Genomic DNA, 22843 nt, shown 5'->3' with positions numbered 1-22843 from the left:
TGTGAACAGTATTGCACTTCCTAGAGAATAGGATGTTATTTGGGATACCTAGGGGGTTTCGGGGTTCACTGATAGACAGACTGCTGAATAGGATGTTATTTGGGATACCTAGGGGGTTTCGGGGTTCACTGATAGACAGACTGCTGAATAGGATGTTATTTGAGATACCTAGGGGGTTTCGGGGTTCACTGATAGACAGACTGCTGAGTAGGATGTTATTTGGGATACCTAGGGGGTTTCGGGGTTCACTGATAGACAGACTGCTGAATAGGATGGTATTTGGGATACCTAGGGGGTTTCGGGGTTCACTGATAGACAGACTGCTGAATAGGTTGTTAATTGGGATACCTAGGGGGTTTCGGGGTTCACTGATAGACTGACTGCTGAATAGGATGTTATTCGGGATACCTAGGGGGTTTCGGAGTTCACTGATAGACAGACTGCTGAATAGGATGTTATTTGGGATACCTAGGGGGTTTCGGGGTTCACTGATAGACAGACTGCTGAATAGGATGTTAATTGGGATACCTAGGGGGTTTCGGGGTTCACTGATAGACTGCCTGCTGAATAGGATGTTATTTGGGATACCTAGGGGGTTTCGGAGTTCACTGATAGACAGACTGCTGAATAGGATGTTAATTGGGATACCTAGGGGGTTTCGGGGTTCACTGATAGACTGCCTGCTGAATAGGATGTTATTTGGGATACCTAGGGGGTTTCGGAGTTCACTGATAGACAGACTGCTGCATGTGATAATGTGGTTGAGAGAGCATGTACTGTTTCATTAACTGTAGTCCCTTTGAGAGGAATAAAAAGGGCTTTATAATTCTCCTTCATAGTTTGGAGGAACCGTGATAATGTACTACTGTGGTTGTTGAACTTGAGATGTGAGGGAGTATAGACTCTGCTTAAAAAAAAAAGGGGGGAACAGAAGACAATGTTTCATATTATTTTAAAACATGGCAGTAGGACTGTATTACAATGTGGAAGTACAGTGAGATTGGCCTAGACAGTCATTTATTCCTCTATAAAATCTATATCAATCATCTTGGCTTTTAGAAATATTTATAATAGAAATACAATAATTTTTATTTATGTTTTTTTCAATAAAAAAAAAAGAGAAGTTATCAAAAGTACCAGTGGCTGGGTTAACTATTGTGTATGTTTACTGTGTATGTTTACTGTGTTTGTTTACTGTGTTTATGCACTGTGTTTGTTTACTGTGTTTGTTTACTGTGTTTATGCACTGTGTTTGTTTACTGTGTTTATGCACTGTGTTTGTTTACTGTGTTTATGCACTGTGTTTATGCACTGTGTTTGTTTACTGTGTTTATGCACTGTGTTTATGCACTGTGTTTATGCACTGTGTTTATGCACTGTGTTTATGCACTGTGTTTATGCACTGTGTTTGTTAACTGTGTTTGTTAACTGTGTTTATGCACTGTGTTTGTTTACTGTGTTTATGCACTGTGTTTGTTTACTGTGTTTGTTTACTGTGTTTATGCACTGTGTTTGTGCACTGTGTTTATGCACTGTGTTTGTTTACTGTGTTTATGCACTGTGTTTGTTTACTGTGTTTATGCACTGTGTATGTTTACTGTGTTTATGCACTGTGTATGTTTACTGTGTTTATGCACTGTGTATGTTTACTGTGTTTATGCACTGTGTATGTTTACTGTGTTTGTTTACTGTGTTTATGCACTGTGTTTATGCACTGTGTTTGTTTACTGTGTTTGTTTACTGTGTTTATGCACTGTGTTTGTGCACTGTGTTTGTGCACTGTGTTTATGCACTGTGTTTATGCACTGTGTTTGTTTACTGTGTTTATGCACTGTGTTTGTTTACTGTGTTTGTTTACTGTGTTTATGCACTGTGTTTGTGCACTGTGTTTATGCACTGTGTTTGTTTACTGTGTTTATGCACTGTGTTTGTTTACTGTGTTTATGCACTGTGTATGTTTACTGTGTTTATGCACTGTGTATGTTTACTGTGTTTATGCACTGTGTTTATGCACTGTGTTTGTTTACTGTGTTTGTTTACTGTGTTTATGCACTGTGTTTGTGCACTGTGTTTGTGCACTGTGTTTATGCACTGTGTTTATGCACTGTGTTTGTGCACTGTGTTTATGCACTGTTTGTTTACTGTGTTTGTTTACTGTGTTTATGCACTGTGTTTATGCACTGTGTTTATGCACTGTGTTTATGCACTGTGTTTATGCACTGTGTTTATGCACTGTGTTTGTTTACTGTGTTTATGCACTGTGTTTGTTAACTGTGTTAATGCACTGTGTTTGTTAACTGTGTTAATGCACTGTGTTTGTTTACTGTGTTTATGCACTGTGTTTGTTTACTGTGTTTGTTTACTGTGTTTATGCACTGTGTTTATGCACTGTGTTTGTTTACTGTGTTTGTTTACTGTGTTTATGCACTGTGTTTGTTTACTGTGTTTGTTTACTGTGTTTGTGCACTGTGTTTATGCACTGTTTGTTTACTGTGTTTGTTTACTGTGTTTATGCACTCTGTTTGTTTACTGTGTTTATGCACTGTGTTTATGCACTGTGTTTATTTACTGTGTTTATGCACTGTGTTTGTTAACTGTGTTTATGCACTGTGTTTATGCACTGTGTTTATGCACTGTGTTTATGCACTGTGTTTGTTTACTGTGTTTATGCACTGTGTTTGTTAACTGTGTTAATGCACTGTGTTTGTTTACTGTGTTTATGCACTGTGTTTGTTTACTGTGTTTGTTTACTGTGTTTATGCACTGTGTTTATGCACTGTGTTTGTTTACTGTGTTTGTTTACTGCGTATGTTTACTGTGTTTATGCACTGTGTTTGTTTACTGTGTTTGTTTACAAAAGTCAACGGTAATGTTGATACTTGATAGAAAATCTGGTTTACAATATTAAATAAGACAATGTTGTGTTTATTTACCAAAATACATATAGGGTCATGGCATTAACATAATTGCCTTTTATATGTTTGTTATTAATACTGTATAGAAGTTGTGCCTTGATTCAAGGTTCAGCAGTACAAACTGTTATAGCAGCCGATGCAGCCTGGACAAAAATAAACCAAGCTAGAGACTGACTGGTACGGCAACAGGATGGCTGGAGCCCCCAGACAGAGAGAGAGCTGGGAAGGAATATGCAACACAGCTCGACTGAGTCCCAAATACCACCCTATCAACCTGTGCCCCAGGTCAAAACTAGTGCGCTGTGTAGGATATAGGGTGCCATTTGGGACTAAAACCCTTGTGTAACGTCAAGCTACAAAAAAAAAAATAGGTAATCAGATTATCAGCACCGTGCTATCATTAAAGTCAGTAGCATCCTCCCTTAAAGCCATCTTTAATCCTGTTAGGATTTCACCTATTCCTGCTACTGTGGGCCCAGCTTGTATTAAAATAAATGTGTCTCAGAGTATAAACTGACAGGCTGGAAAACATTTGAAGTGAGTGAGACAGAGACAGAGACAGAGAGACAGAGAGACAGAGAGACAGCGAGAGCGAGACAGAGAGAGAGACACAGAGAGAGAGAGAGAGAGAGACAGAGAGAGAGAGAGAGAGAGACAGAGAGACAGAGAGACAGAGAGACAGAGAGACAGAGAGACAGAGAGAGAGACAGAGAGAGAGACAGAGAGAGAGACAGAGAGAGAGACACAGAGAGAGAGAGAGAGAGAGAGAGAGAGACACAGAGAGAGAGAGAGAGAGAGAAGAGTCATAGCCAAGTGCTCAGAGGATGGTAACTATTCTCTAAATACAACTTTTGACACATTGGGATCCTACGATATCAAAAAGACATCCTCAATGGCAGGAAACAGGAAACAGGAAACGTTTGGATTTAGAGGTAGAGCAGGCAGTGGTCAGACTCAAGGGTGTGGAAGTGTTAGGACAACACAGACCATCTGCCGACTCATAGAGAAGGTCAACAAGATGGCGGGCTGGGCGCAGTGTACGCTAACCAAGGTGGCCAGGTGCACGGTGTTTCCTCCGGCGGTGCGGCTTGGTTGGGTTGTGTATCGGAGGACGCATGACTTTCAACCTTCGTCTCTCCCGAGCCCTTACGGGAGTTGTAGCGATGAGACAAGATAGTAGCTACTACAACAATTGGATACCACGAAATTGGGGAGAAAAAGGGGGTAACAAAAAAACAAAAAAATAAAAAATAAGTTGTGACAAGGTAGGGGTGGTATACGGAAGATAACCCTATTTGGTAAAAAAACAAGTCCATATTATGGTAGGAACAGCTCAAATAATCAAAGAGAAATTACAGTCCATCATTACGTCAAGACATGAAGATCAGTCAATCTGTAAATTTGCAGTCGCAAAAACCATCAAGCGCCATGATGAAACTGGCTCTCATGAGGACCGCCATAGGAAAGGATGTAACCCAGAGTTACCTCTGCTGCAAAGGAGAAGTTCACTAGAGTTACCTGTCTCTCATGAGGACCGCCATAGGAAAGGAAGACCCAGAGTTACCTCTGCTACAGAGGATAAGATCATTAGAGTTACCTCTGCTATGATGGAACTGTCTCTCATGAGGACCGCCACAGGAAAGGAAGACCCAGAGTTACCTCTGCTATGATGGAACTGTCTCTCATGAGGACCGCCATAGGAAAGGAAGACCCAGAGTTACCTCTGTTGCAAAGGAGAAGTTCACTAGAGTTACCTGTCTCTCATGAGGACCGCCACAGGAAAGGAAGACCCAGAGTTACCTCTGCTATGATGAAACTGTCTCTCATGAGGACCGCCACAGGAAAGGAAGACCCAGAGTTACCTCTGCTATGATGAAACTGGCTCTCATGAGGACCGCCACAGGAAAGGAAGACCCAGAGTTACCTCTGCTATGATGAAACTGGCTCTCATGAGGACCCCTACAGGAAAGGAAGACCCAGAGTTACCTCTGCTGCAGAGGATTAGTTCATTAGAGTTACCAGCCTCAGAAATTGCTGCCCAAATAAATGCTTCACAGAGTTCAAGTAACAGACACATCTCAACATCAGCTGTTCAGAGGAGACTGTGTGAATCAGGTCTTCATGGTCGAATTGCTGTAAAGAAACCACTACTAAAGGACACCAGTAAGAAGAAGAGACATGATTTGGTCAAGAAACACATTAGACCGGTGGAAATCTGTCCTTTAGTCTGATGAGTCAAAATTTGAGTTCCAACCGCCGTGTCTTTGTGAGATGCAGAGTAGGTGAACTGATGTAGTATGTTGTCCTAGCAACAGTAAAGACATAGTATTCTGCTGGGACAACAGTAAAGTCATGTAGAGAAAACAGACTAGTGGATCTGTAGAGAGAACGAGGTGATGGAGACAGACTGGTGGAGCTGTAGAGAGAACGAGGTGATGGAGACAGACTAGTGGATCTGTAGAGAGAACGAGGTGATGGAGACAGACAGACTGGTGGATCTGTAGTGAGAACGAGGTGATGGAGACAGACTGGTGGATCTGTAGAGAGAACGAGGTGATGGAGACAGACTGGTGGAGCTGTAGAGAGAACGAGGTGATGGAGACAGACTGGTGGATCTGTAGAGAGAATGAGGTGATGGAGACAGACTGGTGGATCTGTAGAGAGAACGAGGTGATGGAGACAGACTGGTGGAGCTGTAGAGAGAACGAGGTGATGGAGACAGACAGACTGGTGGAGCTGTAGAGAGAACGAGGTGATGGAGACAGACTGGTGGATCTGTAGAGAGAACGAGGTGATGGAGACAGACTGGTGGATCTGTAGAGAGAACGAGGTGATGGAGACAGACAGACTGGTGGAGCTGTAGAGAGAACGAGGTGACGGAGACAGACTGGTGGAGCTGTAGAGAGAACGAGGTGATGGAGACAGACAGACTGGTGGAGCTGTAGAGAGAACGAGGTGACGGAGACAGACTGGTGGAGCTGTAGAGAGAACGAGGTGATGGAGACAGACAGACTGGTGGAGCTGTAGAGAGAACGACGGGCCCGTTGCCCCGTTTGGGCAGAGTTTGCTTATTTTAGACCATTCCATTGGTCCTTAAATGAAAATGTCCAGCGACCCCGGAGCACGCAAAACAAACTGCAACAAAATCACATCTGCATCCTACCATGACAGAAACCAAAAAGGAGAGTATGAACTAATAATGATGAAATGAAGTCCCATATTCTGCACCCCTGTCTGTTTATGATGTTTCTGCACGTAATAATATGGACATTTTAATGAAGGGAATCACTGTTTTCTTGACGCCATTTTTTTTGTTGCTATGACAACCAATAAACAATAAAAACCCGAAGGGCAGGATCAACTCGGGAACGACGGTGTCAACACCCACATCCTGGGGTTGGTGGATGGACACACTGAAAGATCTGGGACTAGGACATGGTATAATGTCAACACTCACATCCTGGGGTTGGTAGATGGACACACTGAAAGATCTGGGACAAGGACATGGTGTAATGTCAACACCCACATCCTGGGGTTGGTAGATGGACACACTGAAAGATCTGGGACTAGGACATGGTATAATGTCAACACCCACATCCTGGGGTTGGTGGATGGACACACTGAAAGATCTGGGACTAGGACATGGTATAATGTCAACACTCACATCCTGGGGTTGGTGGATGGACACACTGAAAGATCTGGGACAAGGACATGGTGTAATGTCAACACCCACATCCTGGGGTTGGTGGATGGACACACTGAAAGATCTGGGACTAGGACATGGTATAATGTCAACACTCACATCCTGGGGTTGGTAGATGGACACACTGAAAGATCTGGGACAAGGACATGGTGTAATGTCAACACCCACATCCTGGGGTTGGTGGATGGACACACTGAAAGATCTGGGACTAGGACATGGTATAATGTCAACACTCACATCCTGGGGTTGGTAGATGGACACACTGAAAGATCTGGGACAAGGACATGGTGTAATGTCAACACTCACATCCTGGGGTTGGTGGATGGACACACTGAAAGATCTGGGACAAGGACATGGTGTAATGTCAACACTCACATCCTGGGGTTGGTGGATGGACACACTGAAAGATCTGGGACTAGGACATGGTATAATGTCAACACTCACATCCTGGGGTTGGTAGATGGACACACTGAAAGATCTGGGACATGGTGTAATGTCAACACTCACATCGTTGGTAGATGGACACACTGAAAGATCTGGGACATGGTATAATGTCAACACTCACATCCTGGGGTTGGTAGATGGACACAATGAAAGATCTGGGACTAGGACATGGTAAAGTCAACACTCACATCCTGGGGTTGGTGGATGGACACACTGAAAGAGGACATGGTATAATGTCAACACTCACATCCTGGGGTTGGTGGACACAATGGACACTAGGACATGGTATAATGTCAACACTCACATCCTGGGGTTGGTGGATGGACACACTGAAAGATCTGGGACATGGTATAATGTCAACACTCACATCCTGGGGTTGGTAGATGGACACAATGAAAGATCTGGGACTAGGACATGGTATAATGTCAACACTCACATCCTGGGGTTGGTGGATGGACACACTGAAAGATCTGGGACATGGTATAATGTCAACACTCACATCCTGGGGTTGGTGGATGGACACACTGAAAGATCTGGGACAAGGACATGGTATAATGTCAACACTCACATCCTGGGGTTGGTGGATGGACACACTGAAAGATCTGGGACATGGTATAATGTCAACACTCACATCCTGGGGTTGGTAGATGGACACAATGAAAGATCTGGGACTAGGACATGGTATAATGTCAACACTCACATCCTGGGGTTGGTGGATGGACACACTGAAAGATCTGGGACATGGTATAATGTCAACACTCACATCCTGGGGTTGGTGGATGGACACACTGAAAGATCTGGGACAAAGACATGGTGTAATGTCAACACTCACATCCTGGGGTTGGTGGATGGACACACTGAAAGATCTGGGACATGGTGTAATGTCAACACTCACATCCTGGGGTTGGTGGATGGACACACTGAAAGATCTGGGACTAGGACATGGTGAAATGTGAGCATGATCAAGTCGATAACATCTGAGAAGTTGTGTAGTGTATGCCCAGTATGAGGATGCCAAACGGATGGGGGACACAGATTAGGAACGCTTGTGTTGACGGTTGGAATACAAAACATGTTCTACTATAGTAAACAGTGATCAAACATCAGGGAAACCTCTAGGGTACATTTGAGGGTATAAGAAAACAGGTTATTCTAAATTAAAATCATAACAAGAGGAAAATCCTGTTTTTCCAACAGATAACCCTGCGGTCCAATACCTTCAGGTTGAGTTAAAACCTTCTCCTGTGACCCTCCAGTCGTCTTCTAATAGGGCTGTATATCCACGGGGATCCAGTCTACCGCTGACATCAATGAATGAAACACACGGAAGTCCCAGTTTTCCTACCTCGTCTCTGAATCCGACCTCTCGTGTGAAGCCTGGAGCTGTCATGTTCATTTAAAGAAATATGCCATTCCCTCTCTACCATATCAAGACGATATCCTCCATGAACGTTCTTAAAACACTAGGCTACTTGGCCCAACGTTCTAGCCTACTTGGCCCAACGTTCTAGGCTACTTGGCCCAACGTTCTAGGCTACTTGGCCCAACGTTCTAGGCTACTTGGCCCAACGTTCTAGGCTACTTGGCCCAAAGTTCTAGGCTACTTGGCCCAACGTTCTTAAAACACTTGGCTACTTGGCCCAACGTTCTAGGCTACTTGGCCAAACGTTCTAGGCTACTTGGCCCAACGTTCTAGGCTACTTGGCCCAACGTTCTTAAAACACTAGGCTACTTGGCCCAACGTTCTAGGCTACTTGGCCCAACGTTCTAGGCTACTTGGCCCAACGTTCTAGGCTACTTGGCACGGCACAACGTTCTTAAAACACTAGACTACTTGTTTGAATCTGCCAGTTTATTGTCTGTCCAGTATCCAGACGACCCGTACACAGAGATCATCTCTTTCAGTAACGCGTTAGGCCCGGCAGCGAAACAAAACGAGAGGCTGAACTAAAGATGTCGCAGAACGGCTGTATTTGAAGCACCACGCCCTTCTGTCCAGTTTCCCTTGACGTTGCTACGACAATCAGGCTGATTTTAACCATCCCTGTAACTGTCGCTCCCGCGGAGAGATGGTTTTCTAAACTAAAACTCGTAAAGAATTACCTGAGAAGCATCAGGCTCTCTCATGGGTCTTATATGAGCTACGGAACACCTGAGGAAGCGCCACTCATCCCACTGGCAACGTCGTAGCCTTGACAACAGCATTTGTTCACTTATATCCCCTTAGTTTCAATCAGTTACATTTTTCTCTTTAAAAGGCCTGAGGCACTTTTTTCAGTCACATTCCTGAAGCACAAGAAACAAAAAAAAGGTTTCTGAAGGACCTTCTGGAGAGTTACTGTCAAAATAATGTATACATCCCTTCTTTTTATGACACTGATGACAGGCACATGGGGCCCCAGAGCTTGTGGCCCCCCCCCCCCCCCCCCCCCAGCCTTTGGGGTGCGTCCGGAAACAACAGTGACAGACACACACACAGGTAGCACACACACTAATTACAGTTCTGAAGATGAACAAAAGATGCCAAATATTTTTTTGCAGTTGTAAAATCCAAAACACTGAACACACGCTGTATAGCTCCAGACTCCCACATATTTCCTTCTAGTGAGTTGTAATGTCTGAGCTCTGATTCAGCAACATAGGGGACAGTAATATAGGAGAGAGAGAGAGAGAGAGAGAGAGTGGCAGTACTTCTGTCTGTGTATCTAGTAAGCCAACAGTCTAGTCTACAGGGACAAGGCCAACAGTCTAGTCTACAGAGACAAGGCCAACAGTCTAGTCTACAGGGACAAGGCCAACAGTCTAGTCTACAGGGACAAGGCCAACAGTCTAGTCTACAGAGACAAGGCCAACAGTCTAGTCTACAGGGACAAGGCCAACAGTCTAGTCTACAGGGACAAGGCCAACAGTCTAGTCTACAGGGACAAGGCCAACAGTCTAGTCTACAGAGACAAGGCCAACAGTAGTCTACAGGGACAAGGCCAACAGTCTAGTCTACAGAGACAAGGCCAACAGTCTAGTCTACAGAGACAAGGCCAACAGTCTAGTCTACAGAGACAAGGCCAACAGTCTAGTCTACAGGGACAAGGCCAACAGTCTAGTCTACAGAGACAAGGCCAACAGTCTAGTCTACAGAGACAAGGCCAACAGTCTAGTAAGGCCAACAGTCTAGTCTACAGAGACAAGGCCAACAGTCTAGTCTACAGGGACAAGGCCAACAGTCTAGTCTACAGGGACAAGGCCAACAGTCTAGTCTACAGGGACAAGGCCAACAGTCTAGTCTACAGGGACAAGGCCAACAGTCTAGTCTACAGGGACAAGGCCAACAGTCTAATCTACAGGGACAAGGCCAACAGTCTAGTCTACAGGGACAAGGCCAACAGTCTAGTCTACAGAGACAAGGCCAGCAGTCTAGTAAGGCCAACAGTCTAGTCTACAGGGACAAGGCCAACAGTCTAGTCTACAGGAACAAGGCCAACAGTCTAGTCTACAGAGACAAGGCCAACAGTCTAGTCTACAGGAACAAGGCCGACAGTCTAGTCTACAGGGACAAGGCCAACAGTCTAGTCTACAGGGACAAGGCCAACAGTCTAGTAAGGACAACAGTCTAGTCTACAGGGACAAGGCCAACAGTCTAGTCTACAGAGACAAGGCCAACAGTCTAGTCTACAGGGACAAGGCCAACAGTCTAGTCTACAGGGACAAGGCCAACAGTCTAGTCTACAGGGACAAGGCCAACAGTCTAGTCTACAGAGACAAGGCCAACAGTCTAGTAAGGCCAACAGTCTAGTCTACAGGGACAAGGCCAACAGTCTAGTAAGGCCAACAGTCTAGTCTACAGAGACAAGGCCAACAGTCTAGTCTACAGGGACAAGGCCAACAGTCTAGTCTACAGAGACAAGGCCAACAGTCTAGTCTACAGAGACAAGGCCAACAGTCTAGTCTACAGGGACAAGGCCAACAGTCTAGTCTACAGGGACAAGGCCAACAGTCTAGTCTACAGAGACAAGGCCAACAGTCTAGTCTACAGGGACAAGGCCAACAGTCTAGTCTACAGGGACAAGGCCAACAGTCTAGTCTACAGGGACAAGGCCAACAGTCTAGTCTACAGGGACAAGGCCAACAGTCTAGTCTACAGAGACAAGGCCAACAGTCTAGTCTACAGAGACAAGGCCAACAGTCTAGTCTACAGAGACAAGGCCAACAGTCTAGTCTACAGGGACAAGGCCAACAGTCTAGTCTACAGGGACAAGGCCAACAGTCTAGTCTAAAGAGACAAGGCCAACAGTCTAGTCTACAGAGACAAGGCCAACAGTCTAGTCTACAGGGACAAGGCCAACAGTCTAGTCTACAGGGACAAGGCCAACAGTCTAGTCTACAGGGACAAGGCCAACAGTCTAGTCTACAGAGACAAGGCCAACAGTCTAGTCTACAGAGACAAGGCCAACAGTCTAGTCTACAGGGACAAGGCCAACAGTCTAGTAAGGCCAACAGTCTAGTCTACAGGGACAAGGCCAACAGTCTAGTCTACAGAGACAAGGCCAACAGTCTGGTCTACAGAGACAAGGCCAACAGTCTAGTCTACAGAGACAAGGCCAACAGTCTAGTCTACAGAGACAAGGCCAACAGTCTAGTCTACAGGGACAAGGCCAACAGTCTAGTCTACAGGGACAAGGCCAACAGTCTAGTCTACAGAGACAAGGCCAACAGTCTAGTCTACAGGGACAAGGCCAACAGTCTAGTCTACAGGGACAAGGCCAACAGTCTAGTCTACAGAGACAAGGCCAACAGTCTAGTCTACAGGGACAAGGCCAACAGTCTAGTCTACAGGGACAAGGCCAACAGTCTAGTCTACAGAGACAAGGCCAACAGTCTAGTCTACAGAGACAAGGCCAACAGTCTAGTCTACAGAGACAAGGCCAACAGTCTAGTCTACAGAGACAAGGCCAACAGTCTAGTCTACAGGGACAAGGCCAACAGTCTAGTCTACAGGGACAAGGCCAACAGTCTAGTCTACAGGAACAAGGCCAACAGTCTAGTCTACAGGGACAAGGCCAACAGTCTAGTCTACAGAGACAAGGCCAACAGTCTAGTCTACAGAGACAAGGACAACAGTCTAGTCTACAGAGACAAGGCCAACAGTCTAGTCTACAGAGACAAGGCCAACAGTCTAGTCTACAGGGACAAGGCCAACAGTCTAGTCTACAGAGACAAGGCCAACAGTCTAGTCTACAGAGACAAGGCCAACAGTCTAGTCTACAGAGACAAGGCCAACAGTCTAGTCTACAGAGACAAGGCCAACAGTCTAGTCTACAGAGACAAGGCCAACAGTCTAGTCTACAGAGACAAGGCCAACAGTCTAGTCTACAGGGACAAGGCCAACAGTCTAGTCTACAGGGACAAGGCCAACAGTCTAGTCTACAGAGACAAGGCCAACAGTCTAGTCTACAGGGACAAAGCCAACAGTCTAGTCTACAGAGACAAGGCCAACAGTCTAGTCTACAGGGACAAGGCCAACAGTCTAGTCTACAGGGACAAGGCCAACAGTCTAGTCTACAGAGACAAGGCCAACAGTCTAGTCTACAGAGACAAGGCCAACAGTCTAGTCTACAGAGACAAGGCCAACAGTCTAGTCTACAGAGACAAGGCCAACAGTCTAGTCTACAGGGACAAGGCCAACAGTCTAGTCTACAGGGACAAGGCCAACAGTCTAGTCTACAGGGACAAGGCCAACAGTCTAGTCTACAGGGACAAGGCCAACAGTCTAGTCTACAGAGACAAGGCCAACAGTCTAGTCTACAGAGACAAGGCCAACAGTCTAGTCTACAGAGACAAGGCCAACAGTCTAGTCTACAGAGACAAGGCCAACAGTCTAGTCTACAGGGACAAGGCCAACAGTCTAGTAAGGCCAACAGTCTAGTCTACAGGGACAAGGCCAACAGTCTAGTCTACAGAGACAAGGCCAACAGTCTAGTCTACAGGGACAAGGCCAACAGTCTAGTCTACAGGGACAAGGCCAACAGTCTAGTCTACAGGGACAAGGCCAACAGTCTAGTCTACAGGGACAAGGCCAACAGTCTAGTCTACAGAGACAAGGCCAACAGTCTAGTCTACAGGGACAAGGCCGACAGTCTAGTCTACAGAGACAAGGCCAACAGTCTAGTCTACAGAGACAAGGCCAACAGTCTAGTCTACAGGGACAAGGCCAACAGTCTAGTCTACAGGGACAAGGCCAACAGTCTAGTCTACAGGGACAAGGCCAACATTCTAGTCTACAGGGACAAGGCCAACAGTCTAGTCTACAGAGACAAGGCCAACAGTCTAGTCTACAGAGACAAGGCCAACAGTCTAGTCTACAGAGACAAGGCCAACAGTCTAGTCTACAGAGACAAGGCCAACAGTCTAGTCTACAGAGACAAGGCCAACAGTCTAGTCTAAAGAGACAAGGCCAACAGTCTAGTCTACAGAGACAAGGCCAACAGTCTAGTCTACAGGGACAAGGCCAACAGTCTAGTCTACAGAGACAAGGCCAACAGTCTAGTCTACAGAGACAAGGCCAACAGTCTAGTCTACAGGGACAAGGCCAACAGTCTAGCAAGGCCAACAGTCTAGTCTACAGGGACAAGGCCAACAGTCTAGTCTACAGAGACAAGGCCAACAGTCTAGTCTACAGGGACAAGGCCAACAGTCTAGTCTACAGGGACAAGGCCAACAGTCTAGTCTACAGGGACAAGGCCAACAGTCTAGTCTACAGAGACAAGGCCAACAGTCTAGTCTACAGGGACAAGGCCAACAGTCTAGTCTACAGGGACAAGGCCAACAGTCTAGTCTACAGAGACAAGGCCAACAGTCTAGTCTACAGGGACAAGGCCAACAGTCTAGTCTACAGGGACAAGGCCAACAGTCTAGTCTACAGAGACAAGGCCAACAGTCTAGTCTACAGGGACAAGGCCAACAGTCTAGTCTACAGAGACAAGGCCAACAGTCTAGTCTACAGGGACAAGGCCGACAGTCTAGTCTACAGAGACAAGGCCAACAGTCTAGTCTACAGAGACAAGGCCAACAGTCTAGTCTACAGGGACAAGGCCAACAGTCTAGTAAGGCCAACAGTCTAGTCTACAGGGACAAGGCCAACAGTCTAGTCTACAGAGACAAGGCCAACAGTCTAGTCTACAGGGACAAGGCCAACAGTCTAGTCTACAGGGACAAGGCCAACAGTCTAGTCTACAGAGACAAGGCCAACAGTCTAGTCTACAGGGACAAGGCCAACAGTCTAGTCTACAGGGACAAGGCCGACAGTCTAGTCTGCAGGGACAAGGCCAACAGTCTAGTCTACAGAGACAAGGCCAACAGTCTAGTAAGGCCAACAGTCTAGTCTACAGAGACAAGGCCAACAGTCTAGTCTACAGAGACAAGGCCAACAGTCTAGTCTACAGAGACAAGGCCAACAGTCTAGTCTACAGGGACAAGGCCAACAGTCTAGTCTACAGGGACAAGGCCAACAGTCTAGTAAGGCCAACAGTCTAGTCTACAGGGACAAGGCCAACAGTCTAGTCTACAGGGACAAGGCCAACAGTCTAGTCTACAGGGACAAGGCCAACAGTCTAGTCTACAGAGACAAGGCCAACAGTCTAGTCTACAGGGACAAGGCCAACAGTCTAGTCTACAGAGATAAGGCCAACAGTCCAGTCTACAGGGACAAGGCCAACAGTCTAGTCTACAGGGACAAGGCCAACAGTCTAGTCTACAGAGACAAGGCCAACAGTCTAGTCTACAGGGACAAGGCCAACAGTCTAGTCTGCAGGGACAAGGCCAACAGTCTAGTCTACAGGGACAAGGCCAACAGTCTACTACTACCCCCCCCCCCTCCCCCCAATTGCTCAGCACTAATGGCAGCCCCCTCTGAACCACTGATTCAGTAGACTAAAGACAAACACGTCATTAATGAATAAAGTTAGCCCTGGTCCTGTGCCTAACAGGAATGTACTAATAATCTATTTAACAGTGAGACGTCCCACTGTCTGTCGCCCAGACGGCCTGCTGGTGATTAACACAATATAATTACTGATGACTGAGACAGTCCTCCGGTAATGCTGGTCCAACAAGCATCGCTGTACATCACCACTACTTGAGTTCTCGTTCTCACAAAAACACACCCAAGCGTCCTCTTGGCAATGTCTTAGCCAGCTATGTTAGCGAACAGCTAGCATTTTGAGGGAGACATTTCAAGCTGAGGAGTGGGGACTCCCAATCCCAACCCAAACTCTGTTCCAATGGACAGTGGAGGGAGGGGTTGAAACGATTACAGGCAGCTCCAAAGCAACACTCCTCAAGTAACTGAACAGATGCAATAGGACCCAGCAGGAAGCAATAGGACATAACAGGAAGCAATAGGACATAACAGGAAGCAATAGGACATAACAGGAAGCAATAGGACCCAGCAGGAAGCAATAGGACCCAGCAGGAAGCAATAGGACATAACAGGAAGCAATAGGACATAACAGGAAGACAACTGTAGTATGACTAGACCTACCTCTTCCTGTGGAAGTATTGACCTAACAGCTGGTACGGCGGTTCTTTGGTCTCCTCCAGGTCAGTGCTTCTTTCTTCACGTCTGAAAGAGAGAGCAGGCATGTAGGACTGTCTGAGCTGGGTCAGGGTGAACTAGAAATACATTATGACTACAACTTCTACAACAGTCATTCCTGGGAGAACTTGGCATATAAATAGAACCAACTTCTACAAGGTTCAAAGTCAAGTTACGTAATCCTTTGCACAAAGGCCAACACCAACACAGACACTATTCTGGTGCAGCCTTAAGAGTTCATATCATTGAAATCATTGTACAGTAGTCTGAGCGCCAGTCTGATAGTGTTTCATGTCAACTCCTTCACTCATTGTCATGCCAAACATGAGAAATAAAGTTGGCAATGGCACAAACAGATCTGGGACCAGGCTAATGATACAGTGCTCCTGAAACTGAACTCAGCATAAGGAGCAGGCTACTCTTTCCCTGTCCTTCCTGTCTGTCTGATCAACCAACTGGTCCTTCCTTCCTGTCTGTCTGTCTGATCAACCAACTGGTCCTTCCTTCCTATCTGTCTGTCTGATGAACCAACTGGTCCTTCCTTCCTGTCTGTCTGTCTGTCTGTCTGGTCAACCAACTGGTCCTTCCTTCCTGTCTGTCTGTCTGTCTGTCTGATCAACCAACTGGTCCTTCCTGTCTGTCTGTCTGTCTGTCTGTCTGTCTGTCTGTCTGTCTGAACAAACTGGTCCTTCCTGTCTGTCTGTCTGATCAACCAACTGGTCCTTCCTTCCTGTCTGTCTGTCTGTCTGTCTGATCAACCAACTGGTCCTTCCTTCCTGTCTGTCTGTCTCTCTGTCTGTCTGTCTGATCAACCAACTGGTCCTTCCTGTCTGTCTGTCTGGTCAACCAACTGGTCCTTCCTGTCTGTCTGTCTGTCTGATCAACCAACTGGTCCTTCCTGTCTGTCTGTCTGTCTGTCTGATCAACCAACTGGTCCTTCCTGTCTGTCTGGTCAACCAACTGGTCCTTCCTGTTTGTCTGTCTGGTCAACCAACTGGTCCTTCCTGTCTGTCTGTCTGATCAACCAACTGGTCCTTCCTGTCTGTCTGTCTGTACAACCAACTGGTCCTTCCTGTCTGTCTGATCAACCAACTGGTCCTTCCTGTCTGTCTGTCTGTCTGATCAACCAACTGGTCCTTCCTGTCTGTCTGTCTGTCTGTCTGATCAACCAACTGGTCCTTCCTGTCTGTCTGATCAACCAACTGGTCCTTCCTGTCTGTCTGTCTGTCTGGTCAACCAACTGGTCCTTCCTGTCTGTATGTCTGTCTGTCTGATCAACCAACTGGTCCTTCCTGTCTGTCTGTCTGTCTGATCAACCAACTGGTCCTTCCTGTCTGTCTGTCTGTCTGTCTGTCTGATCAACCAACTGGTCCTTCCTTCCTGTCTGTCTGTCTGTCTGATCAACCAACTGGTCCTTCCTTCCTGTCTGTCTGTCTGTCTGTCTGATCAACCAACTGGTCCTTCCTGTCTGTCTGGTCAACCAACTGGTCCTTCCTGTCTGTCTGTTTGGTCAACCAACTGGTCCTTCCTGTCTGTCTGTCTGTCTGATCAACCAACTGGTCCTTCCTGTCTGTCTGATCAACCAACTGGTCCTTCCTGTCTGTCTGATCAACCAACTGGTCCTTCCTGTCTGTCTGTCTGTCTGTCTGATCAACCAACTGGTCCTTCCTGTCTGTCTGTCTGGTCAACCAACTGGTCCTTCCTGTCTGTCTGTCTGTCTGGTCAACCAACTGGTCCTTCCTGTCTGTCTGATCAACCAACTGGTCCTTCCTTCCTGTCTGTCTGTCTGATCAACCAACTGGTCCTTCCTGTCTATCTGTCTGTCTGATCAACCAACTGGTCCTTCCTGTCTGTCTGGTCAACCAACTGGTCCTTCCTGTCTGTCTGATCAACCAACTGGTCCTTCCTGTCTGTCTGGTCAACCAACTGGTCCTTCCTTCCTGTCTGTCTGTCTGTCTGATCAACCAACTGGTCCTTCCTGTCTGTCTGTCTGATCAACCAACTGGTCCTTCCTTCCTGTCTGTCTGTCTGATCAACCAACTGGTCCTTCCTGTCTGTCTGATCAACCAACTGGTCCTTCCTGTCTGTCTGATCAACCAACTGGTCCTTCCTTCCTGTCTGTCTGATCAACCAACTGGTCCTTCCTTCCTGTCTGTCTGATCAACCAACTGGTCCTTCCTGTCTGTCTGATCAACCAACTGGTCCTTCCTGTCTGTCTGATCAACCAACTGGTCCTTCCTGTCTGTCTGTCTGTCTGGTCAACCAACTGGTCCTTCCTGTCTGTCTGTCTGTCTGTCTGTCTGATCAACCAACTGGTCCTTCCTGTCTGTCTGTCTGGTCAACCAACTGGTCCTTCCTGTCTGTCTTATCAACCAACTGGTCCTTCCTGTCTGTCTGTCTGATCAACCAACTGGTCCTTCCTGTCTGTCTGATCAAGCAACTGGTCCTTCCTTCCTGTCTGTCTGATCAACCAACTGGTCCTTCCTTCCTGTCTGTCTGATCAACCAACTGGTCCTTCCTTCCTGTCTGTCTGATCAACCAACTGGTCCTTCCTTCCTGTCTGTCTGTCTGTCTGTCTGGTCAACCAACTGGTCCTTCCTTCCTGTCTGTCTGATCAACCAACTGGTCCTTCCTGTACGTCATATCAATCAGTTGGTGGGTATGATGGACAGGAAGGACTAGTTGGTTGACATGATGGACAGGAAGGACTAGTTGGTGGGCATGATGGACAGGAAGGACTAGTTGGATGACATGATGGAGAGGAAGGACTAGTTGGTGGGCATGATGGACAGGAAGGACTAGTTGGATGACATGATGGACAGGAAGGACCAGTTGGTGGGTATGATGGACAGGAAGGACCAGTTGGTGGGCATGATGGACAGGAAGGACTAGTTGGTGGGCATGATGGACAGGAAGGACTAGTTGGTGGGCATGATGGACAGGAAGGACTAGTTGATTGACATGATGGACCAGTTGGTGGGCATGATGGACAGGAAGGACCAGTTGGTGGGCATGATGGACAGGAAGGACCAGTTGGTGGGTATGATGGACAGGAAGGACCAGTTGGTGGGTATGATGGACAGGAAGGACCAGTTGGTGGGTATGATGGACAGGAAGGACCAGTTGGTGGGCATGATGGACAGGAAGGACCAGTTGGTGGGCATGATGGACAGGAAGGACCACTTGGTGGGCATGATGGACAGGAAGGACCACTTGGTTGACATGATGGACAGGAAGGACCACTTGGTTGACATGATGGACAGGAAGGACCACTTGGTTGACATGATGGACAGGAAGGACCACTTGGTTGACATGATGGACAGAAGGACCAGTTGGTGGGTATGATGGACAGGAAGGACCAGTTGGTGGGTATGATGGACAGGAAGGACTAGTTGGTGGGTATGATGGACAGGAAGGACCAGTTGGTGGGTATGATGGACAGGAAGGACCAGTTGGTGGGTATGATGGACAGGAAGGACCACTTGGTTGACATGATGGACAGAAGGACCAGTTGGTGGGTATGATGGACAGGAAGGACCAGTTGGTGGGTATGATGGACAGGAAGGACCAGTTGGTGGGTATGATGGACAGGAAGGACCAGTTGATGGGTATGATGGACAGGAAGGACCAGTTGGTGGGTATGATGGACAGGAAGGACCAGTTGGTGGGTATGATGGACAGGAAGGACCAGTTGGTGGGTATGATGGACAGGAAGGACCAGTTGGTGGGTATGATGGACAGGAAGGACCAGTCTGTCACATCAACCAAGTCATAGTACGACATTGACAGTGTTTCTGAACGTTGAACGAGGAGCAACATTGAGTCTTTCCATCACTATGTCACTGAGCCGTGTAAGGTGAGAGATCGGCCTTTCACCATCACTATGTCACTGAGCCGTGTAAGGTGAGAGATCGGCCTTTCACCATCACTATGTCACTGAGCCGTGTAAGGTGAGAGATCGGCCTTTCACCAGCACTATGTCACTGAGCCGTGTAAGGTGAGAGATCGGCCTTTCACCATCACTATGTCACTGAGCAGAGTAAGGTGAGAGATCAGCCTTTCACCATCACTATGTCACTGAGCAGAGTAAGGTGAGAGATCCGCCTTTCACCTACAGCATACAGGTTCCTTCACAGTAATAAATCATGGCTGTCGAGATCAGATCAGAGCAGAACAGTTACCTGTTCCAAAGGGCTTGGGTCAAAAGTAGTGCACCATGGGAAAACGGTGCCATTTGGAACACAGAGTGTGTAGGGATGGATGCAGTCTCCTCTCTCTCTCTCTCTCTCTGCTGACCCATCAATCCTCCTGCTCTTCCTTATGTGTAATACGACAGTAGTCATTCTACTCTCTCTTCTGCACTTAGCCACTAGGAATCAGTTTTGTTCCGACTGCACTATATCTCAATATGTACTCAAGCTCTTCAAGCTGTATTATGAGGTTCATAATTACAAATGTACACTAATAACATGCTGTGTCATATATATATATATATATATATATATAAATGTTCTGGATAGGAGTTAACAGAATATAGTGGGCCGGAATTAAAAATCCTCATGCATAATAGTACCACATGAGTAGCTCATGCTCTGCAGTCCTACAAGTATCCTGATCTCACCTGAGATTTCTACATCTTTTTTTTTTCCCAGCCCAACAGCCATTAAAACCTTCTATTAAAAACACACACAGGCCTGGTAGTGCCTCTAGTCTCAGCCTCGTAGTAGTGCTGCCTGGGCTCAAAGCAAGGCAGATAGCTAAGGGACTTAACTTTTAACTTGAGAATCCCGTCTCCGCGACTGTCAAACGTGTTCTTTTAAAGCAGAGATCTTAAAGACAGTTGGGTTTAATGATGTGTGAGGAAGGATGACTCGGATATATATTCGGTTTGATGAGCAAGCTGAGCTCTCTGGGGACCTTGATGTTATTGATTTGAAATTCATATCAAAGTAAGAGTTTGATTTGAATTGATATGAATCTCTTCAGTAGCAACTTGAGGGGGAAGGTATTAAAATTGCAGCATGTTAGCTACTTTGGAGATGAACAGAACAATGTCTTTGGTGTGTTGACATGACGATTAGTCCCAAGACTTACATATTTCCATTCTTGAAATGCATGGGAGCAAATTGAGTCCTTGTAAACTGTGTCAGTATGAAAAACAAAATAAGCATCTACATATTACATTAACCTCTATTCAATGATTGATAATGATGGTAAGAACTAGGGTCAAGTGTAGTATTACATGGTAGCTTAATAGAAGCCCGTATTCATTGAAACAACTCGGGACGTGTTGGGAAGTGTCATGCCTACATGGACTCCTGCACTGCGCCTGCGCAGACAGGCTCTCCTGAACAGATTGTTTTTGACAAGTAAAAGACAGTCGTGTTTACACGTCAGGATTGACAAGTGTGTCGCTTCTCTAGACTACGGCAGTCTCAACAAAACTATTCACATGATGAATAATGAAACTATTAATGGGGAAGAAACTTTAGACGTTGCCCCGGGAAGCTAAAACATTCTCTTCCGTATTGGTCATACAGGCCACCTCGCAGAATGCACTTCAACAGACACAATCTAACTCAGACCTGTCCAGTACTATGTTCTTTACTTCAAACTACTGCTACAATATGTCTTTGTAAAAGGTAACAAGTTCGCTTAGTGGTGAAAATCAAAACTCTCGACCTCCTTTTCCGAGCGGGCAGCCCTCGACTTCAACTCAGCTATAGTAACAACCATCACCTCAAAGAGGAACGAGATTTAACTATTTGTTTCTGCATTTCTTTACATAAAAAAAAGCTAGCAACATGGCATCAAAATCTACATTTCTATAATCTCCTATGTTAAAATAATTAAATAGGAAAAGAGGTTTCCATGTTTCTCTTACCTCGGCTTTCTAGGAATCAACCGTTTCTGAATCCCACTAAGAAAGTGAAACTTCTTTCCCCCAGACCTGAGTGGCAGGCGGTGACGTCAGAGCAGGAACTACCACAGGTCAGAGAGTCAGTGGAGATGTTTGACCATGTAAGGCAGTCATTAATCCATGTAAGCATAGCTGTGGGAAGTAGGGGTGCTGATAGTGCTGCAGCACCCCCCGTGAAAAAAAATCTGAATTAACAAAATGTACTTAAAAAAATTGAAAAAATGATGTCAGCATCCCAGGCTGTATCACGTCCAGCTGTGATTGGGAGTCTCACAGGGGCGGAGCACAGCGACGTCCGGGTGTGATTGGGAGTCTCATAGGGGCGGAGCACAGCGACGTCCGGGTGTGATTGGGAGTCTCATAGGGGCGGAGCACAGCGACGTCCGGGTTTGATTGGGAGTCTCATAGGGGCGGAGCACAGCGTTGTCCGGGTTTGGCCCGGGGTGGGCCGTGATTGGGAGTCTCATAGGGGCGGAGCACAGCGTTGTCCGGGTTTGGCCCGGGGTGGGCCATGATTGGGAGTCTCATAGGGGCGGAGCACAGCGTTGTCCGGGTTTGGCCCGGGGTGGGCCGTGATTGGGAGTCTCATAGGGGCGGAGCACAGCGTTGTCCGGGTTTGGCCCGGGGTGGGCCGTGATTGGGAGTCTCATAGTTAAATAAAGGTTCAATAAAATTAATTAAATTAAAAAGCTAGAATCCTTAGTTGCTACATTGTTTTTTTTTTTACTTGTAAATTAATGATATATACCCATTTATCATTGAATGTATATAATGAGCTTAGTTCAACTGTTTGTACCCCATCAGAACCCAAAGTATGTTTGTCTTGCTCCAATGTTTGTAAACAATGTAAATATGCTGCAATATGTTGCATATTGTTATTTATTTATTTAACCTTTATTTAACCTTTATTTAACCTTTATTCAACCTTTATTTAACCTTTATTCAACCTTTATTTAACCTTTATTTAACCTTTATTCAACCTTTATTCAACCTTTATTCAACCTTTATTTAACCTTTATTTAACCTTTATTCAACCTTTATTTAACCTTTATTCAACCTTTATTCAACCTTTATTTAACTAGGCAAGTCAGTTAAGAACAAATATGTAACTTTATGTAACTGCAAAATGTAACTTTTTGGGGGATCCATCCAAATTCACATAGAAATGTAGTTGTAGTCTAAGAAGCGGTAGATCTGTTCTATGTGTTATAGATCTGCCATTCCCATTGATAAGCCAGTCTAAGAAGCGGTAGATCTGTTCTATGTGTTATAGA

The 22843-nt window shown here is 46.1% G+C and overlaps 1 pseudogene; it reads right to left on the bottom strand.

The window, feature by feature from the left end:
- LOC139409587 (lipoma-preferred partner homolog) overlaps positions 1–21618 on the bottom strand; it is a 526233-nt pseudogene extending 504615 nt beyond the window's left edge.
- Between the last annotated feature and the right edge of the window lie 1225 nt (positions 21619–22843).

The sequence above is a fragment of the Oncorhynchus clarkii genome, chromosome 5, assembly GCF_045791955.1.
Source record: "Oncorhynchus clarkii lewisi isolate Uvic-CL-2024 chromosome 5, UVic_Ocla_1.0, whole genome shotgun sequence".
NCBI classification, from domain to species: Eukaryota; Metazoa; Chordata; class Actinopteri; order Salmoniformes; family Salmonidae; genus Oncorhynchus; species Oncorhynchus clarkii.
Note: the sequence above shows the minus strand (reverse complement) of the source record. Positions and strands in the feature narration are given on the sequence as shown.